Source organism: Globicephala melas, chromosome 4, assembly GCF_963455315.2.
Source record: "Globicephala melas chromosome 4, mGloMel1.2, whole genome shotgun sequence".
Taxonomy (NCBI): Eukaryota; Metazoa; Chordata; class Mammalia; order Artiodactyla; family Delphinidae; genus Globicephala; species Globicephala melas.
Window position 1 is genome coordinate 81371509 of NC_083317.1, and position 21113 is coordinate 81392621.

The 21113-nt window shown below is 44.7% G+C and overlaps 1 protein-coding gene and 1 pseudogene across 5 annotated transcripts in view; one reads left to right on the plus strand and one right to left on the minus strand.

The window, feature by feature from the left end:
• Positions 1 to 21113, plus strand: part of IGF2BP2 (insulin like growth factor 2 mRNA binding protein 2) — a 159584-nt gene that overhangs the window by 87604 nt on the left and 50867 nt on the right. The gene's annotated exons all lie outside the window — the stretch shown is intronic.
• Positions 10997 to 14372, minus strand: LOC132597224 (putative uncharacterized protein IGF2BP2-AS1; annotated as a pseudogene).

Genomic DNA, 21113 nt, shown 5'->3' on the forward strand with positions numbered 1-21113 from the left:
CAGGCATATGTTAATGTAAGTGCCCCTCCCTACACATTCTCCATTTCTGAGGTGCAGCCATCTCTGGGGCGGTACAATAAATCTCATTAGTTCAGAGCTGGCTAATGTTGAACTTGTAACTGTTTCGAGGTAGACAGTGCAATGCACAGAAAAGAGCATGAGCTCTGTAAGGAGGCATGTCAGGTCTCAAATCCTGGCTCTGTCATAGCCCAGCTCTATGGCCTTGGGCAAAGGATTGAACGTTTCTAAGCCTCTGTTTTGTCTCTGTAAAATGGAGCTGCCAGTACCTCTTGTGGAGGCATGAATATTAAATGAGATAGCTGATGGTAGGCACTCAATAAATATCTGTTACTTTCCCCATGCTGGATTCAGTTATCTTAAACTCCATCACTGTTATTGTATAATAAGGGCCTAACTGCTATTCAAACCATGTTATCATTGCCTTTTTACTTTTATTAAGAAACTTAAGTTTTTAGAAAAAATTAGATGTGGTATTGGAAGAGCTGCGATGCTACTTCTCCAGGGATTTCAAGTAACAATTCACAAAACCGTAACCCCTCCTCTGCTGTTTCTATGGACCTCTGAGGTGCTCTGATCCAGAACCCCTCTGCTCCATAGTACTGCCCGTTTGTTCAACAACTCAGCCTGGGAGTCACGCAGTTGCTCTGTCTTGGAGGCCAAGAGTCTCAGTCCAACCCAGCCACTTTCATGCTACGTCTGCCCAAGTGAAGAGGCAGAAGGAAGACGTGTGAGGAACAGCTGGCACACGGCCACCGCTCCAAGGTCCTTCCCCAAACGCCTGTTTCCTCCTGGTTACTACCCAGACTGACTCTTCCTCAGTGCCCTGATCGCCCTCAGTGTTCTTAGAATCCCCATTGTCCTTGGAATTTCTTTTATTGTTTCTAGAATCTGGGTGGCTGCACCTTTTTTTTCCCCCCATATCCCCCTCTGGAGTTTTAGAGAACCTTATGGTTGTTAATGAATCGATTTTCACAGCCTCCCCAGAAACAAGCCTCTTCTGTGTTACAGATCAAAGAACCTATTACTGACACAAAAGGAATCCAGCCAACTGGCCTTCCCTGCATGGAAGGCAGGTCCTGTTCTAATCTTGCCTCGGCTTTTGACTTGCTGTGTGGCCTTTGTTTCCTCATCCAACGATAATATCTACCTCGCAGGACTGTTGTGGAGTTCAACAAATGCTAAGAACAGTTCCTCTGAGAGGCTGAAAGATAGGTGTCAGATCTACGGCAGCGCCAGGGAACTCAGAGCGTGTTACGATGATTTACTCTGTGCTTTATCTTTGTGAGGGTGGTAAGTGGAGATGCTCCTGTACCCACTTTATACCCTTAAAATGTGCATTTCACCATCTCATTTTAACAGTTCCCATCCACTTCCCTTCCAGACTCGTAGGAAATTGTCTCTCTGGTGTGCTAAGAGTCATTTCACTCTTCACGCTTGTGTGCATCTGATTCCACTTTTGGTTGGGGCAGAGATGCCCTCCTCTGACCCTGGGTCCCTTCCTAATCTCCTTTTTGGTTCCGGCTTTTTTTCCTCAATATTTTGTCCCTTTGACCTCTCTGCATTTGGCATTAATCATGATCATACCTTTCCAAAACTTAATTGTGATGTTCTGCTCCCGGGACCCTGCCTCTGTGACTGACCAGACCTGGTCCCACTCATCTCTTACACCCCTAAATAGAGGCTGAGGTTAAGACCTTTTCTCAGCATAATCTCAGAAGTAATCTCATCCACTGTCAAGGTTTTAAACAAAACCAGTGTTCAACTTCTGGTCCTAAATTTCTAACTTCATGCTTGATACTTCCTCTTAGATTATCCTAACATCATGCAGATTCAGTATATTTTAAATGGAATTTATTTTCTCTCCTCTTTCCCTACTGCCCACCAGGGAAAAAATTAGTCCCCTTTCTGGATGAACCTAATTATGTTATGGGTTCCACCGTTAGTTCAAACCTTGCAGCCATTCGAACTCTCTTTTCTTGAATCCCCACATTTAATCTGTTCCCAGTAAACACTCCCCCTGCCCCAGTATTCAGGTTTGCATCATATAGAGCCTGCTATATGGTACCAGTGGTTTCTTACAAGGGCTCCCTGCCACCAGTCTCAACCCACTACAGTCAGGTTAATCTTCTAGAAACCTTCGTCTTGCCTTTTCACCACTCTCAAGTTCTTCCATGGCCCTCTATTGCCTTCAAACAATCATAGTGATTATCTGTTGCTGCTGTTTAACAAGCCCAAACTAAGTGACATAAAAAAACCACCACTGTTTTAGGTTCATAGATTCTCCAGGTCAGAAGTTTGGAAAGGGCACAGTGGTTGGCTTTGCCTCTGCTGTGTGATGTATGGGTCCTCTGCTGGGAAGATTCAAAGGCTGGAGTGACTTGACGTCAGAGGGCTCACTTGCTCACATCTTCAGTGATTTGATGCTGGCTGTCGGATGGGACCTCAACTGGAGCTGTCAGCTGGAACAGTGGTCTCTCCGTGTGGTTGCTTGTGCGTCCTCCCAGTATGGTGGCTGGTTCCAAGAGCAGGCGTTCCTAAGAGGGGCAGGATGTGATCTAGCTTCGGGAGCCACACAGTATCACTTTCACTGTGGCCACGAGTCTGTCTGGATTCAAGGGAAGGGAACGTAGGACCCCATCTGTTGTGGGAGGAGTGTCAAAGTCACATCATAAGAAGAGCATGTGGGTGATTTTGTTGCTGTCGTCTTTGGAAAATCCATCACAAAGTCTAGCCTGATGTGGGAGTTCCTTTAAAATATCGCCCAGCTTTTTTTTTTTTTTTTTGATTGAAGTATACTTGATGTACAATATTGTGTTAATTTCAGGTGTACAGCAAAGTCATTCAGTTAATTTTTTCAGATTATATTCCATTATAGGTTATTATAAGATATTGAATATAATTCCCTGTACTATACAGTAAATCCCTGTTGCTTACCTATTTTATGTATAGTAACCAGCTGACCTTTTAAATGGAATATGAGAGCACCTACCATTCACAGAACACTTCCTGTGTGGCAGGCACTGTGTCGAAAGACTTCCTGTGCATTCTCATCTAATCTAACAATTCTAAGAGTTTAGATGAGGGAACTGAATCAGGAAGCTTAACGCAGCTTTGTCAAGGGTCACCCCGTTAGTAAATAGCTAAGTGGGGCTTGAATGCAGAACCTTTGCCTCCAGTCTTAACCTCCCGGCTATCCTGTCTCCACTTCTGTCAGGGCGCGCAGATGCAGGGAGAGAGAGAAAAGAGGATAGCAGTTATAAAAACTTACCAGGAATCAGGTTTAGTTTAGGCTCTGACCTCCCCACTTGGCCAGTTGCAGTCCTGGAGCGCTCACAACTCAAGGAAGCAAGACTCTCGTTGGCTGATGGCTCAGGCCACCTTGGTGCTCGGACCACACGTGGTCCCAGTGGACAGGAAGGGCTAGGGGGTGATCTCGTGACTGACTCTATGTCTCCCTCCACAGGCCTGGGCTGGGCTCTCTGGGACGCTCTCTTCCTCTTCTGTTCTCTCCTGTGGGTTCCTATCTGGTCCTAGTGCCCACTTAGGACTCCTTGGCTCCAGCACGTGTTTGCTTTGACCTCATGCTCACTGAAGCCCCATTTAGAGTTACAGATATTTGTCTCTGCATAGTTTGCCTTCTCTCTGGATTTGGCTCAACTAGATTCCCTGGGGTTGCCTAGCCTGAACCTGCTTACCTGGGCTGCCTCCCACCCTCACTTATGCTGTTTTCTCTGCAGGATGAATGTCCTTTGTCTCCCTTCTCTACCTGATGGTACTGAATCTCTTTTCAAGACTCAGCTCAGGTTCCTACCCACCTTCCTTAAGGCTGGTTATGGTCCCTCTTCTGAGCTCCCACAGTTTCTTGTACATTCTTCTAGAATGGTTTTTGTCCCATTCTGTACTTGTCTGCTGTTTAGTTCCATGTGACCCTCACTAGTCTGGGAGCTCCAGCAGGGAAGAAACTGTGTGTCATTCATCTTGGAGCCCTCGGTGCCTGTTAAGAGCCGGGCATATCAGTGATCCTCAGATCCTCCTGAGGAGGCTGGTGTGGTACCTGGAACACCAGTGCTTTTTTTTTTTTTGCGGTACACGGGCCTCTCACTGTTGTGGCCTCTCCTGCTGCGGAGCGCAGGCTCAGCAGCCATGGCCCATGGGCCCAGCCGCTCCGCGGCATGTGGGACCCTCCTGGACCGGGGCACGAACCCGTGTCCCCTGCATCGGCAGGCGGACTCTCAACCACTGCCACCAGGGAAGCCCCACCAGTGCTTTTTATGTCTGTTAATGGGTTGACAGGGGTGGATGCTGCCAACAGAGACATGGGGGTGGGAAGAAGATTCAGGGATCTGGAGACTCAGAAGATGTGGCTTCTCATCTAAAAAACTTTGGACAAATCACTTCTCTGGAATGCAGTGTCGTTTATTTATGAGATGAAAGGATTTCCTTAAGGACCTTCCCAGTCCTGATACCTGTGAAGATAATTTTAAATGATAAGCTTTTGACTGTAGACTGCCATGGAGCTAAGCAGTGAGTTCTATCCATTGAAAATATGACCCAATGTTATCATTTCCAAAGGATGGAAGTTTGGTTATTTGTGCAGTTTTGACTGTGCCCTGGTGGTGGGCTGTGGCTGACTAGATTTGATGGAATCATAAACATGGCCAGAGTCCATGAAGCCTTTCTCCTTCCCACATAAACCTCAGTAGATCCTAATTCTCAAAGTCTCCACTGGATTTTATTGTCTTCTCTCCAGTTTAACCAACAAGAAACATTTCAACAATTTTCAGCTCTTAATTAGCAAAAGCAAGACAGAATGACATATCCCTTTGGGGACAAGACAAAACTATTTTTATGGCTCACAGTTTTCCCTTGTAATGAAGTCTGGTCTTGAAAACACCCTAACATAGTAGGTTCTTGTAACTCGATTATAATTACATAATTATGTATAATAATGTGTATATGTTTTATGTATATGTATTATGTATACATGTGTCTATGTGTTTATATATCTGTGAGTGTATTTACATAATTATACAGCATCAGGCCTGAGTTCTCTACCCGCCAGACCTGATGTAAAGAGGCCATTCCTGTAGTTTTCCAGTGAGCTGTGAGCACAGCTGAGGGTCATTTCCCGGAGTCTCTCTGCAGCCTTCACCAGACTGATTATTCTTAGTTTGATTATCTTAGCCTGGATCATACAAGCCTCTCCCTTTACTTCCCTGTCTCCACCCTCCCGCCATATCACCTATATCCAAGCTCACTATACCTCCTCCAGAAAGCACAAAATGACACAAATTTGAAAACTTAAACCTGCCAGCGTTGCCCCTCAGTAGAGGTTCGCTTCACAGCCGGCTGGTGAAGGAGGTGTGAAGAAAGTGAAGAAAGGCAGTGCTGTCTTAAGGTGTGATTCAGTTCTTGTTGCAATCACTTAAGTTTTAAAAACTACTCCACGAAGCTCTTATCTTGTATCTTGCTCCTGTAGTGTATCCTAACAGTGTCTTCTTGTGCCTCAATTTCACCCCCTACAAAATGGGGGTAAACAAACACTGCCACCCAGAGGTTTCCAAGGGCTGCCAAGGAGGCAGCGTGAACGGTTGGTGAATAGAAGGCATTATCTGCCACCCAGAAGAAAAGCACCTCCCAGACAGACCACAGGGCTGTCCTGCCTTGCCAAAGGAGGCTTCTCTGTAAGCAGGAGGAGTAACATGGGCGAATTGCCCCAGGCTCTGTTGGTCCTGATGACAGAGGGAACTTGCTAGGTGGATGTTCATGTCTTTTCAGATGAAGGTGAGGAGGTGGGGGACAGAAAGGAGGAAGACAGGTGCACGAGAGGCTTGCTTGAGGTTTCAGTTGATAAACAGTGTTTTATTAGTCTGGAGGAAGCCAGCACGAAAATACAGTTTTTAGAGAAGGAATTGATTTCCAGTAAAATTTGCTAGGCTGAGCACGTAGCAAAATTAAAAGTTTTAACGATAAAAATAAAATTCAGGGGAATTCCCTGACGGTTCAGTGGTTAAAACTCCGCGCTTTCACTGCTGAGGGCGCTGGTTCAATCCCTGGTCGGGGAACTAAGATCCCGCAAGCCACGTGGTGTGGCCAAAAAGATATATATATATACATATATATATATATATATATATATATATATATATAAAATTTGTGTGTGTGTATGTATAAAATTCAGGGAGAGGAAAAAACCTCAGTTGGAAGGAGAAAAGAGTATGAACATTCCCTTTCGTATGTGACATTAACTGGCTAAAATTCACACATTAATTTTTGGTAATTTCAAGATGCCTAGGGCGTCTCGTTCTGTTGACAGTACACAGGAAGTGGCAATTGGTAGTGCTTTGTGACATCTACTTGTTCACGTGCACATGGGTGCATGGTCGTGTACACACACACACACACACACAGCTTCGAGGCTTTCCTGGTGACCTTTCTTCTCTCTTCTTTGCCCAGAGTACCCTTGGAGTAATTTGCCAGCCCTGTACCAGCTGCACTTTGATGTGGCTTGACCGTTTGTAGACTACCTCTTCACCTCTTCACTCTACAGTTACACCCTGTTTGGTTTCAGAATTTGTTTCTGTTCGTACAAAGCATAATCCCAGCCCTGCAGTGTAGCCCAAGGTGAGCAGTTCTAAAGCTCTGAGCCTCAGTTTCCTTATCTGCAGAATGAAGTTGTTCTGAAATCTGAAACTGAGGTTCTTCCACAACCTTTTGAGGATGTCAGCTGTAAGGTCTCATTCCCTCCATAACTGGGTGGGAGGAGTAGCTTCAGCAGCATGACATCCGAGTGACCTGTCAGCGTCCTCTCACATCATCCAGGTAAGAGCTGCTGGGAGCAACATGCTTAGATTCCCAGTGGTTTGCTGGAGGAGCCAACTGTGTGCATCTCTTTGCAGCTTTTGTTTGATGGCATCAAGTTAGTGGCTTTACATTAGCTGTGGTGAGAGTATTTACATTTTGGAAATTAACAAACGCTACACACTGCCTCCCCCTCGCCGCTTAGTTTAAGTATATACAGGTGTTTCTCTCATGTGAGTTTCTCTCTATCAAAGCTTACTTCTTTGTACTCTAGCCTTCACCCCCCAGTCAGCACTCTTGGTTGCTTCACGGTCATCGCTTAACCTTCTTTCTGCTTAACCTGTAGAAGCGTCCACGCATATGAGGCGAACCACATGCGAGGAGAGCTGTCACAGGTATTGTTGAGCCTGTGGCTGCAGCAAATTTTCACAGCACTGGTGATAGCCAATTTTTTAATACCTCTATTCTAGTAAACCCAATCTACTTTATCTTTTATACTATTGTTAGTCAAAGATAGGTAGTATCTTACAGTTTTGTAGAGCTTTGTCACACCCCAGTATCTCTGCCTCATGAATAAGTGGAATAATGAATACCTGACCTGCTCAAATGTCGGCAGTGATCTCCCTTAGCCTACTATATTAGCACAAACGCCTCACCCTATTAAATAAGACCTCCGCAGTTGTCACGACTTAGTAGTCATCTGTCTCCCCAGTAGATGTACCCTGTTTTCCCTTGTCCAAACACAGTCTGTTATTTCCTCTCCCCACCCAAGCTCATCTCTGACCATCACAATCCTATCATGGTCCACGTTGATACCACCTGCAAGGCATGACTGGGGCCCCTGGTTTCCCAAGGACATGGCTCCCTTAAGCTGCGAAGGCCAGCAACTTTCAAAGGACTGGGAAGCCCAGAATAGCAACCCATAGGGGTGGTTCTTGACTTCAAAAGATGCAAGACCATTATCTCTGGTGTTACCCTGCCCCTTGTTCATCTCTGCTTCTCCAGTTTTGATCATGGCTTTGCTCTTCCCTTCTTCCTGCTTCAGTTTTCCACTCAGATTTCTTCCTACCCATCTGCCAGTTCCAGGAGGGAGTTTCTGACTTAATTTCTGGCAGAGTTATTGCTCTGGCCCTTGAACTATGCTCACACCCTCTCTTGGCCCTGATCTTCTCAATTTCAATGTCTGGCCTCCTGAGTCCAGGGCCTTTTTTTTTTTTTTTTTTTTTTTTTTTTTTGGTAAAGAGCAAGATAGTAAATATATTAGGTTTCTTGGCCCATATGGTCTCTGTCACACCTTCTCAACTCTGCCTTTCTAGTGGAAAAGTAGCTATAGACAATATATAACCAAACAGGAGGTTCAATAAAACTTTACTTACAAAATCAGGCTTTGGACTGGATGTAGCCCACCAGCCATAGTTTGCTGACCCCTGCCCTAGTCAAACATCTGTTAATATCTACTCCTGACACTTGTTCATAAAACTGTGTGCCAGCTTGAATATGTGATGTTCATTAGCGTAGCTCGTGCAAGAGATCCTGTCTGGGACGTGCCCAGCTGGGAATCCTGCAGCCTCAGAGTTAAGGGTTCCAGAGAACATACTTGTCCTGTTTGCTCGACCCACAAAGGAACACTGATTCAAAATGGGCAGAAGCACTTGTGTTATGAGGGCCAGTATGACATAGAGCAGCATTTCCCAAATTTCAGCCATCTGTGTACTGCTTTCATGTTTTCTGCCGTTATCTCTACACCTGCCCTACTACTTAACTACTTAACAACATTAACTACTTAATGTTGTCTTTTGAAGTGGTCCCCCTTTAAAAAACTTAACCTAAGTTTACTTTTAAAAGAAACTTTATATTATTTATATAATTGAAAAACCAGTACTATTTGCAATAAATAGAAAGTAACCATAAAAATGAAATATACTGAAAACAATGTGTTGTTATTAAGTTCTAGCTACCGTTGCTTGTTAAGGTTCTGAGCCTAACTTTTTTTTTTTTTTTTTGCGGTACTTGGGCCTCTCACTGCTGTGGCCTCTCCTGTTGCGGAGCACAGGCTCCGGACGCACAGGCCCAGCAGCCATGGCTCAAGGGACCAGCCGCTCCGCGGCATGTGGGATCTTCCCGGACTGGGGCACGAACCCGCGTCCCCTGCATCGGCAGGCGGACTCTCAACCACTGCGCCACCAGGGAAGCCCAACATTTTTTTATTTTTAGAGGGAGGAGGATTAGTATTGGAGAGGTGTTAAAGACTTCCAGCCTCAGACTGAGAGATTTTCCTTGATACAAAAAGAAATATTAGAAAATAAATGCAATGTGGTGCATTGTTTTTATTGCTGTATTTACTCACCTCCTGCAGACATTACATGGAACTCCATGTCTCATGTGACACCTAAAAACCCCTAGAAGGACAGGATTAGTGACTTGGGCATCAAACAGACCTGTGTTCACATTCCTGGCTTCACCTTAGACTCCCCAGCTGCAAAGTACGAACAGTACTTGTCCCAGCTTCATTCATGGAGCAAGTAGGAGTCAGGTATTGGCTTTCTGGGCCCTGCTGGGCACCAGTGTGGGGCTTGTTTTAGGCACTGGAGTTGGTGTTGGTAAAGCACCCAGCACAGTGCCTGTCCCTCGCATGGGCATTATTGTTCCCGGAACCCCTGTGAATTCAGAATCTCTCTTACAGCTCTTACAATAGTATCTATGAGATTTCTGTAATTGGTCCTATTGCATCACAGCTGAGAGACCTTGGGCAAGTTACTTAAATTCCCTTCTGGTCCACTGACCAGTGTGAGAATTAGGTGAGATGACGTGTGTAAAATTGCTTTGTAATGGTGAAGTCTGCACCAGGTTTATCATTGGCAGTACCTTGGGTGGTGGGTTTTGTTGACCTGTCTTCCTCGCCTTTTTGGACTGAGTTCCCTGGATGGCAGAGACCGTGGTGGTGGGCCTCTGTCTACATCTCCCCCCTTTGCATTTGCAGCTTGTGCAAAACTGTCCATGAAGGGAATGGAAAATGTCATTCCTGTTCATTCTCATTTCCTTCTCTCCTCTCCCTCCCAAGAATGGAATTTTTGGCTTTATAAACTAAGGAATCTCAGTGGTACCCGCTTCCCATCCGGAAAATACTGGTATGGTAGGCTAGGCTGTCCCCACCAGCACAGGCCTGTGATGAAAATGTGTCTACTTGTCCTCTGTTGACTCCAGGTGCTGCTTGCTTGGATTCCTGTGTGTCACCTCCTGCAGTGGCATTCTGCACCATTTGCCCTTTAGCTGGTTAGTTCTCTGCCGTTTCAAAGCTCACTCTCCACCTCCTGTGATCCTGCTGATTCATAGTCTTTCCCTTAGAACTCTTGTTTGTTATAGATGTTTTTACAAGTTCTTAGCCATGGGGTTCTTTTCTTCTAGCCTTTACAAACCATTTTTCTTGGCTCACAGATTAAAGTCTGTCTATCCATCTGTGTCATTGAGTAAAGATTTCTAAGACTTCTCTTGAGTCCTATTCTCACAGTAAACCACTCACAGCACAGAAATTCTTCCTTTAAAGGTTTTTTTGCCTGGACAACTTAGTTCTTATACACATTTCTATGGGAGGAAGAGGCATCTTTACTGTCCTTGAGGGAAGAGAGCAGGCAGGGCTGGAGAACTCTCGACACTAAGGAGGATTGTAGAAAGAGACCATCTGGCCCCAGAGAAATGAAATAACCTGCCACAAATAGCCCAGTCACATATCTGGGTGGTGGCCCCACGCCCAGCAGTCCTGGTGCCTAGTCTGACTTTCTGCCCACGACCTCCCAGTAGACTGGGGTCTCAAGCGCTCAGGGAATGAGCTCCCTCTTAGAGCTCCATGGCCATCAAAGGGCTGCAAGGATCTTGGTCAGAGACAGAGGGGCCCTTTTACATTCAGATGACCTGGGCTGACCAAAGTGAATTGAAATGAGAGGCCCGATTACATGAGCTTAAAGGGCAACCACGCCTGCTGTCTGTTCACTTGTGTATAATCATCCCTTGAAAAGAAAAGTGCTGGATGGTGGGATGAACAAATCACAGTGGTGGGGCAGAGTCTGGCTGGGCTGCAGAAATGTAAACAGTGGGTTGTGATAAATGGCTATGAAGAAGGCACTAGCTAAGGGCCGCAGGGGCACTGACCTTGCCCGTCTGGGCAGCTGCCCCTCAGTTAAGGTGAAATATTGATCCTGGCACCTGATCTTAACCAGACATGACCTGGAAATGAAGAATGTCCCCTTGTCCGCATTCTGATGATCAACCAGCACTGATGGGGTTGGCTTCCTCATGCACCACCATGACCCTGAGTAAATACCCTCTCCCTAACCAGGTCAGGGAGCTTGAGCAGCCAGGGGCGATATTCTCCCTGCACTTCACCTCTCCACCACCACCCCAAAAGGAACGTGGGAGGTGAACCCCTTATGAGGATGGGTTGGTAACGTAGTATGGTGGCCAACCCAGCAGTCCTGGCATTCAAACTAAGGCAGCCTACTCCCCAGAGAGCTGTGCTCTTTGCTGCTAGAAGAGGCAGAGGAGAGGCCTCTGAGTTTTGTTTCCTGTTAAATATAGAAAGAGGAAAAGGAAGAAAAAGAGGGAGATTCTTACTCAACACAGCATATTTGTAAGATTGCACTACAGACCAAAGGCACATCAGTTAAATCAATGTTTCTTGGATAGATGCTGTAGAAAATATTAATAAAAGAATTCAAAACATATATTGGGCAGAGGAATCATTATTAGAATAAGAAAATACTCTTCTAAGGGCATAGCTTTGATGGAGGCATTATTCATGTGGATTAAAAAAATAACAGTTCTAGTGCATTCATTTAAAAAAATCAGTGGTGGTATTTAATCATACCTTCCACTGACCTAAAGCACGCTTAATTTTTGTTTAATACATTTATTTATTTTGGGCTTCATTGGGTCTTTGTTGCTGCACGCGGGCTTTCTCTTGTTGCGGCGAGCAGGGGCTCCTACTCTTTGTTGCGGTGCGAGGGCTTCTCATTGCAGTGGCTTCTCTTGTTGCGGAGCATGGGCTCTAGGCACGCAGGCTTCAGTAGTTGTGGCGCGCGGGCTCTAGAGTGCAGGCTCAGTAGTTGTGGCGCACGGGCTTAGTTGCTCCACGGCATGTGGGATCTTCCCGGACCAGGGCTCGAACCCGTGTCGCCTGCATTGGCAGGCGGATTCTTAACCACTGCGCCACCAGGGAGGTCCCTTAATTTTTTTTTTTTTTTTTTTTGCGGTACGCGGGCCTCTCACTGTCGTGGCCTCTCCCGTTGCGGAGCACAGGCTCCAGACGCGTAGGCCCAGCGGCCATGGCTCACGGGCCCAGCCGCTCTGCGGCATGTGGGATTCTCCTGGACCAGGGCACGAACCCGTGTCCCCTGCATCGGCAGGCGGACTCTCAACCACTGCGCCACCAGGGAAGCCCGTCCCTTAATATTTTTAATGGATCTGTTTGTTACACTCTCAAGAGGTGTGGTGAATACGTGCTGGGAACAGAAGGGTATTATAATGGTAGTTGGCAAGATGCTTTAATTTTCATCTGGAGGCACTTAATTTGTTGGTTAAGTGTACCTGGCAGCCCCATGTCAAAGGGAAGTGAGGAATTATCAGTAGACTGCCCCAGTAGTGAGGTGCACACAGCTATAGAATTATACTTGCACCTAAATTCTCAGGGCCACAAGGCTGTCTTCTCTGAGGAAGGGAGTCAGTTAAGAAGAAAACAGCTTCTGAAAAGAAAGTTAATGCTGATGGCTGTGTTTACGTTGTCTCCCAGTTTCTGAGTCTTGGTGAAAGGTTTATCACCTTCGTGGTCCCTGGAAGCGTGCTCTGCTCCTCTCAAACCAAGTGCCCTTGCTGCCCTGCCTTTGTACACCTCATTCCCTTGATCTGAAAGGCCCTCTAAACCCCTCTGCACTCTCTACTTCACCTTTGCCCTCCTGGCTCACTCTGCCTCGTACTGCTCAGACTCAGCTGAGGCATCACCTTCCCTGGAGGCCTTGCCAGGTTCTCCTCCTGTCTGCTCAGCCACTCGGCACCCCCCAGGCACCCTCCAGCGTGGTGCAGGCCTGTCTCACAGCAACACTGCATGCAGGGTGCACTGGCTATCTTCCTGCCAGACTGTGAGCTCCTCATGGTGGGGACCAGGCTTTTCACCTGTCTCTCTGGTGTCCCGCAATACTCAGTGAGGGTTTGTTGAATAAATGAAGTGAATGAAGTTAATCAGATCAGGAATCACCTGCCAGAACACAAAGAAGAGCAGGGAAGCATTCTGTGGAGTTTCCCAGAGTGGGTGAGGTGGGTAGGTTCTTTAGCATATGAAAAACAATCAGCTTCATTCATAGTTAAAATGCAAAAAAAGATAGTAGTTTTCACCTATGAATGGGCAGAAATCAAAAATTGGAGAGCTGCGTTTTCATGTGTGGAGAAACAGTGTTGCATTTGTACGTTGACGTTACAAATGCACAGCCTTCTGACTCAGTGATTCCACGTCTAGGAGCTTATCTTCCAAGATACACTCACAGGTGTAAAATTAGGTAGATAGACAAGTTACTTGCTACAACATTTTTGGTTTTTTGGACATAGCAAAAGGTTAGAAACGTATGTCCATCAGTAGGAGACCAGTTAAATAAATTATGGTATATTCATAAAGTTGAATGTTGTCAAAAAGAATAATACAGCTCTGTGTATGGCTATGACACAATCTCCAAGTGAAAAAAGCATATACAGAGCACTAACATTTTTTTGGGGGGGGGGAAAGAATACACAGTCGACCCTTGAACAGGATGGGTTTGAACTGCATGGGTCCACCTATACATGGGTTTTTTTCAATAAATATATTGGAAATTTTGGGGAGATTTAGGACAGTTTAAAAAAAAACCTCACAGATGAACCATGTAGCCTAGAAATACCAAAAAGATTAAGAAAAAGGTATGTCATGAATGCATAAAATATATGTAGATATACATATACATACAAAATATGTGTTTATGTTATTAGTAAGGCTTCTGGTCAACGGTAGGCTATAGTAGTTAAGTTCGGGGGGGAATCAAAAGTTATAAGCAGATTTTCAGCTGCACGGGGGGCGTGGGTAAGTACTCTTAACCCCATGCTGTTCAAGGGTCAACTATATACGTATATGCTTTTGTGCAGAATACTCTGGAAAGATTTTTAAAAACTGGCATCAGGACTGGAGTCCTGAAGGATAGATAACAGAGGGCAAATTTTTCTGCTATGTTTTTTCTGCTTTGGTACCTTTTGAACTTTGTGCAAAGAATATGTAGTACTTATTTCTAAAAAGTTAATTTGTTTTAAAGAAGCCAGTTGAGTGATAGATACGTGTCCAGTTTTGCTGAGATCTGCAGAATCACTATATAAAATTCACTAGGAAGAGCTCCATGTAGTATAAACACTTTTCATCCTGATGTCTCACCACAGTCCCACCCCGCCTGTCCCCCTTGCCTTTGAAGTCTCTCTTACTCACCTGTTGCCTAGACCATTGGAGTTGGAAAGGGCCTTGGACAGTTATCTAGTGGTGTATGCATTTAATCAAGCTAACACTGCTGCTTTTCCAATAAATGTGTCATGTCTTTTTTATATATATATAAATTTATGTATTTTATTTATTTTTGGCTGCATTGGGTCTTCGTTGCTGCACGCGGCTTTCTTTAGTTGCAGTGATTGGGGGCTACTCTTCGTTGCAGTGCGCGGGCTTCTCATTGCGGTGGCTTCTCTTGTTGTGGAGCACGGGCTCTAGGCACGCAGGCTTCAGTAGTTGTGGCTCACGGGCTCTAGAGCGCAGGCTCAGTAGTTGTGGCACACGGGCTTTGTTACTCTGCGGCTTGTGGGATCTTCCCGGACCAGGGCTCAAACCGTGTCCCCTGCATTGGCAGGCGGATTCTTAACCACTGCGCCACCAGGGAAGCCCTGTATCATGTCTTAAGTTTCTCTCACCTGCTGCTAAAGCATGTTACTTTAAAAATATGAATGTAGGCTTTACAGAGTTGTATACATCAAAGTTGCAATAACAAGTAGAATATCAGTACAATACTAATTAACCAGCATCTGAATTATGGGCCAGAGCTCTGTTTCTATGTAGTGGAAACCTAAGCTTTGATACAGTGGTTTATGCCATCAGTGGAATTCCTTGGAGGCAGTTATAGTCTCCTTATTCACAGTCCCATGCCAAGACCTATATACACTTGTAGGAAATGGACAAGCTCCTACTTAGCTGTGCCGTATACTCCATTCATAGTAAATTTCAGGAAATAACATTATACCTTCAAAATCCAGACACCAGAGATTGTACAAGAGTAACCCTGGCACTAGTGAAGATGTAAACATAAGGCTTTCTGCAATAAGGTAGAAAAGGGAAGAAATGGGATAAATTGTGGCTGCAGGGGTGGGTTGTGATATAGAGTCACAAATCCACTTTTTTTGGATTGTAAGCCATTCAATCATAAAATAGTATGGACTCTGTTGGCTAACTTATCTAGTGGGTTGTTAAAAACTGTGACCCAAACAAAATGCAAGATTTGTTGGGATGATTTTTTTTTTTTTTTAATTCAGTCTCTGTAGCCTAAGGTCCACGGAGAGAGACACCTCTTCTTTCTGCTCCTTACCTTTTCTTTGTGACAGTTTTGTTTTGCTGCCAAAACGGAGTGAATCTTGGGTTTGGAAAGAAGCTTGTCTAACTGGCTGTCATCTTATCTCAAGTGCCTCATGTCTGAGGCATTAAGCAGGGAGGTTAAGTGACTGGCCCAGTATCCACCCGACAGCTTTGCCTGATGTGGAGCCAGCATTCAAACCGTGGTCTCTGGCTCCCTGCTCAGCACATCTCCCACTCTGCTTCTTGTGGTGCTGAAACAGTGGTGGCCTTTGGTAACGATAAAATGTTTTATTAGGGGTGGGGAGAATTATTAGGTTAGAAAATCCAGGGACTATATTTAAATTTATATTTTTTCTTAAATCATTGTTCTCTTCTAAGAAATCAAGGCCTTATGGACATTAGTAAATAAAAGTGTTTGCATTGCCACAAGTATCTATGCTTGACTATTGCAAATTTTGTATTTCTCACCAAGGAACAAAAGTACTCTCACTTGGGCACAATAATCAAGGTGCTCTTAAATGAAGGAGAAGAATAATCCATCAGTTTGCCAATTGTACATTTTAGCTTGTGAAATTATCCTGAAATGGGTCCTTTTAAGCCTGAATCCACAGGTGATTCTTTATCACTTCAGTAGCTTCTCTTCCAGTTCAGTGCTGGCTCCATGCAGTGCCTTCTAATTGATTATCTGATTGTGACTCATCCGGTGAAGTCAAATCCATTCACATTTCATAGGAAAACCAGGCACCAGCTCTCCTGGGCATATCAGGACCGACGCTGGGAAAAGGAGTTTGAGGGTGCTTCTGTCAAAATAACCCTAATGCCTACCTGTGTAGGGTGCACTACAGTTTATGGAGCGCTTTCTCATAATCCCCTGGGATTTGGGGAGGGACAAATGAGAGGAGAGTGCAGGAGCTTATCACAATGCTAAGGAGACTGGGACTCCGAACAGCTAAGGGGAGGCCACCAACTGAACTCTCTTCCCTCCCTCATTCATGCTGCTGAGGACCTGGCTCCCAACAAAGAAAGGAAAGAGGGTCCTGGTAGTAGAGGGCAACCAACCGTGCACTGCTTCCAGGGAAGGGAGAAGAGAGAGGAAAAGGAATTTGAAGCTGTGGTAGCAGGACCTCCCTTGGCCACCTGCTGAGCCAGGTAGGTTGTTCACCTTTATTCACGTCAGGTGTTGACTCCTATATAAGATACTTCCCAGTATTGGGTCCTGCTGGGGCCCACCCAGCTAATGGTACTGGTTTGAGAGGAAGTGATGAAAAGTCAGGAACCAACTGAGACAGATGCTCTGTTTACTGTCTTTGTAAGACAGGGAACTCAAAAGAGAGTGTGAACCAACAGCTGGGAGGAATTCTACTTTTAAGTGCCAGAGATCTTAACCCTATCATGTACATTCATTCATTCCTCAGATTTCCTGAGTGACTGCTGTGTCCACATCACCAGGTTAGAGCTGTTGAGCTGCAGGGGTAGGGATAGGATGTACATAGTTCGAGAAGGATATGAATCTTGCATTTCGATCGGCACCACTAGAAAAATTTCTCTAGGCAAAAGTCTAGTCTCTCAAAATTGGTTATAAATCAAATTTGTGTATTTGCAGTTATCTCCCTACTAATTTGTCTTATTTCAGAAATGATGTAAAAATATCTTAAGATGAATCCTCATTAGGATGATGAATCCTTTTAAATATAAGAATAATTTATATGCCATCTTTCCCCAGTTCGTCTGTTTTAAAAGTTGGCTATTTGGCAATAAAATAAAATAAATTTAAAAAGGGGAATTCCCTTGCCGTCCATTGGTTAGGACTCTGCACTTTCACTGCTGAGGGCCCGGGTTCAATCCCTGGTCTGGGAACTAAGATCCCACAAGCTGCGTGGCATGGCTCAAAAAAAAAAAGTTGGCAATTCTAGGTTTTAAAAAGTCTCATTGTATTCAAATCATGTAACATTAGCTCTAAGAGCTAACGATCTTCCTTTGTTTTTACATCAGCACTTTATGAGATATTGAAGACATTCACTGATTTGTTTTTCTTTGCATGCTGTGATTTTATTTTTTTATTGGTGGTGTTTGAGAAGTTTTTTCTTGACTCCTCTCCCAATTTTGAGAAATAACTTTTCCTCTGGTCCTCTTATTTTCTCCAGAGCTCCCCCTTTGTGTAGCAGAGGAAATCTCAGGGGGTTAAGTGCTAAGGGGCAGACCCGGGTGGGAAGGAAAGCTTCCCCTTTGTGGCAGTGCAGGTGTTCCACTGCTGTTATACACAGAAATGCCTGCCTCAGCTTTAACTTCCCCACGGTGGTTGGAAACAAGGACTTGTGTGATGCTCTTTACTACCTGCAATTACAGTTTAAGGATACTGTGCAGAAACAGGTGTTAAAGGACATTGGGTTCATGTCTAGCTAAAACCTAAAAATATGACTAAGAAAATGCAGGAATAGCCTTTTTCCTTGAGGACATAATTGATTCAAGGGACCAACTCTAAAGTACATTCTTTATTGAAATGTACATGTTGCATTAAACATGTAAAGTACATGTTTTATTGAAATTAATTAGAGAGCTTTAGGGTTGCTGAGGTCAGTGTTGTCTTTTCTGTTTGTTTACTCCCTAGAATATAAGCAGCATGCGGACACTTTTGTTCACTACTCTACCCCAAAACCTAAAACAAGTGCGTGGCTAGTAACAGGTGCTTAGTGAACACCTGTTAAATGAATTTGGAAAAGCTTTTGGTTTAATCTTAGAAATCATCTTATTTCCCAAATGAGATAAAATGTCCAGTTTTTTTTTTTTTTTTTTTTTGAGGTACGCGGCCCTCTCACTGCTATGGCCTCTCCCGTTGCGGAGCACAGGCTCCGGACGTGCAGGCTCAGCGGCCATGGCTCACGGGCCCAGCCGCTCCGCGGCGTGTGGGATCTTCCCGGACCAGGGCACGAGCCCGTGTCCCCTGCATCGGCAGGCGGACTGTCAACCACTGCGCCACCAGGGAAGCCCTAAAATGTCCAGTATTTAACCTCCAGTCAGAACATTTGGGTATGGGTAGTTCGGATTGTTCATAGTACCTAACCTTCAGTGTGGGTGAGATGTTCCTTTTGTGTGAGATGGTGAATGCTATTTGATTTACACAGCATGGGGAAGGAGTTCTCTCCTCCCTTTCTCTGCTTACTTGGGATTTAGAGCTATATTAGAGATGAACTTAATTTTTCTTAATCATCCTGACTATAATGAATAAGATCAAAGTCTTTTATAACTGCTGGGAGTAGTTCCTTCTTTTCAGAAGTAAAATGGCTGTTGGTTTATCACTCATTCCCAGACATTGTGGACTCACAGCTTCTGGCTTGAATTTTTGTTAATTGTGACACTGTTTCTTCAGTATGTCAGGGCATGCCATTGTACTTGTTGTCTTCAGGGAAGAAACAGCACCTCCACATGAGTCATTACATCCAATCACAGGAAGGGTTTGCAGTGGCTACTGTGTCGGGAAATGTCTTCCCCTGCATTTTCCAGTCAACAGCCTGTTGCCTTGAGCTGATAAGCATAGACTGGAGTGAAAGAAATTGGCTGGGTTGAAGACCAGTCAGTGTCTTCACTAATCACGTGTTCTTCTTATAGTTGGAACACAGAATATGGGGTGGAGTGTGCCAGGAAAAAGAAGCCAGCTGTCAGCAACACATGCTCCTGGTGAATTTGCTGATTGCTGAGCACCTGCTCTATTCCAGATGCTACTTGAGCTGAGGAGGGAAAAAATGAAAAAGGCACAAGTAAAAAAAAAGGAAAAGGACAGAGTTGAGTGCTGTTTGGAGAACTCAAGAAAACAATTATTTGAAAATGAATTGGAGAGATGCTGAAAGGATGGCACAGTTGTTGGTGACGAGGCATGTGGCTTCATTTTCCTTTATAAAGATGGTTTTGTATTTACCCTGCACCACACAAGTAAAACATTTATGTACTCAAATTGTAACTTGTGTTGCATCAAGTTTATATATGTTTTTATCAGGGCTCAAAATATGATGTGTAAATATTTGTTTTTACCCTGGTTAGTCTTAATTACAGATAATGAATTGAGGGCCTTATACGGGTAATCACTTCATTAGAAACACAGTTTGCGGCTTCCCTGGTGGCGCAGTGGTTAAGAATCCGCCTGCCAATGCAGGGGACACGGGTTTGAGCCCTGGTCTGGGAAGATCCCACATGCCGCAGAACAACTAAGCCTGTGCACCACAACTACTGAGCCTGCGCTCTAGAGCCCACGAGCCACAACTACTGAGCCCACATGCCACAACTACTGAAGCCCATGCGCCTAGAGCCCAGGCTCTGCAACAAGAGAAACCACCACAATGAGAAGCCCACGCACCACAATGAAGAGTAGCCCCCACTCGCTGCAACTAGAGAAAGCCTGCGCGCAGCAACGAAGACCCAATGCAGCCAAAAATAAATAAATAAATTTTAAAAAAAAGAAGAGAAACGCAGTTTGGTTTTGTTAACTGGCACCTTCATCACAGCACAATAAAATGCTTTCAATTCTTACATGGTTCAGATCTTGAAAAGCTGGAAGCTGACTTTGAGATCTTTCACTCACAGAAACTCAGCCTTACCTCTCAAGATCCCACCCTCCTGAATCCAAATGCCTGTTTGTACTCAGGCACACTTGAATGTCCTTTCCTTCTGAGAACTTTGTCTCCTGTCTGGGATTCACCCCACCCTTCTCCATTCAGCAACCCATATTTTGGGGAGGGTTCTCAAACTCTATCCTGCCCCATGAGATTCAGCACAGTGCTGACTGGGGCCAGTGATGATGAGCAAAGGCTTATTAGGCTCACAGGCAGGCACAGCTCCCAGTCCTGGGCCAGGAGAGCTGTCAACCAGGAGTCAGGAGTCAGCTGACCCTGTGAAGGAGTTCACTAATTAATACCTTTATTGCCCTCTCTGAAGGGCATTTATATTAAATAAATCTTCTGAGGAGCAAAGGGTGAACCACTATAGTGAAATTTCCAAAATAACCCTTCCTGGGAGAGATGTTTTTGGTCAGAGTCTACAATGAGGTTGACAGTGAGAGGGAAAACCTGGAAATCTATTCCTAAGACTCATTTTCCTAGCATTTGCCTGAGGTGGTACATCTTGTCCAAAATTCATTGAACTGAAGTATATACATGAAATGTAAATTTTGTCGGTGACTTGACATGACAATTCGAGTGACATTTTAAGAGCAAAGATTTAAACTTGTAGACCGCGGTCAAAAATATTGCTCCCAGCTGTGAGACTGGACAGGGGATTCATCAGTACCTCAGTTTACTTATCTGAAAGTGAGGATAACAATCCTTCCTTCATAGGGGAGTGGTAAGGCTTAAATGGGATGCTTAGCACCCATTAATGTAAATAATAGTGGTGGCTTGGGGAAAGCTTCCTGCTAGAAACAGTGTGATGAATGTGTTGGGTGTCTCTCTGAAACATTAATAAACTCATCAAATAAAATAACTTGAAGGATGAGAAAGAAATAGTGTTCAATGAAGCCCATGGAGAAATTCTGGTAAAGCTAGAGCTAAAACTGTATTTCATTCTCTCTTGTCACAAAATGAGTTAACGAGTAGTATGGTAGATGGGAAAGATGGTGTTATCTGTAGGAAATTGTACACAAACCTTGGTAAGACTGGTCACGGTTTTCCTATGTCAGGTTTTTTTTTTG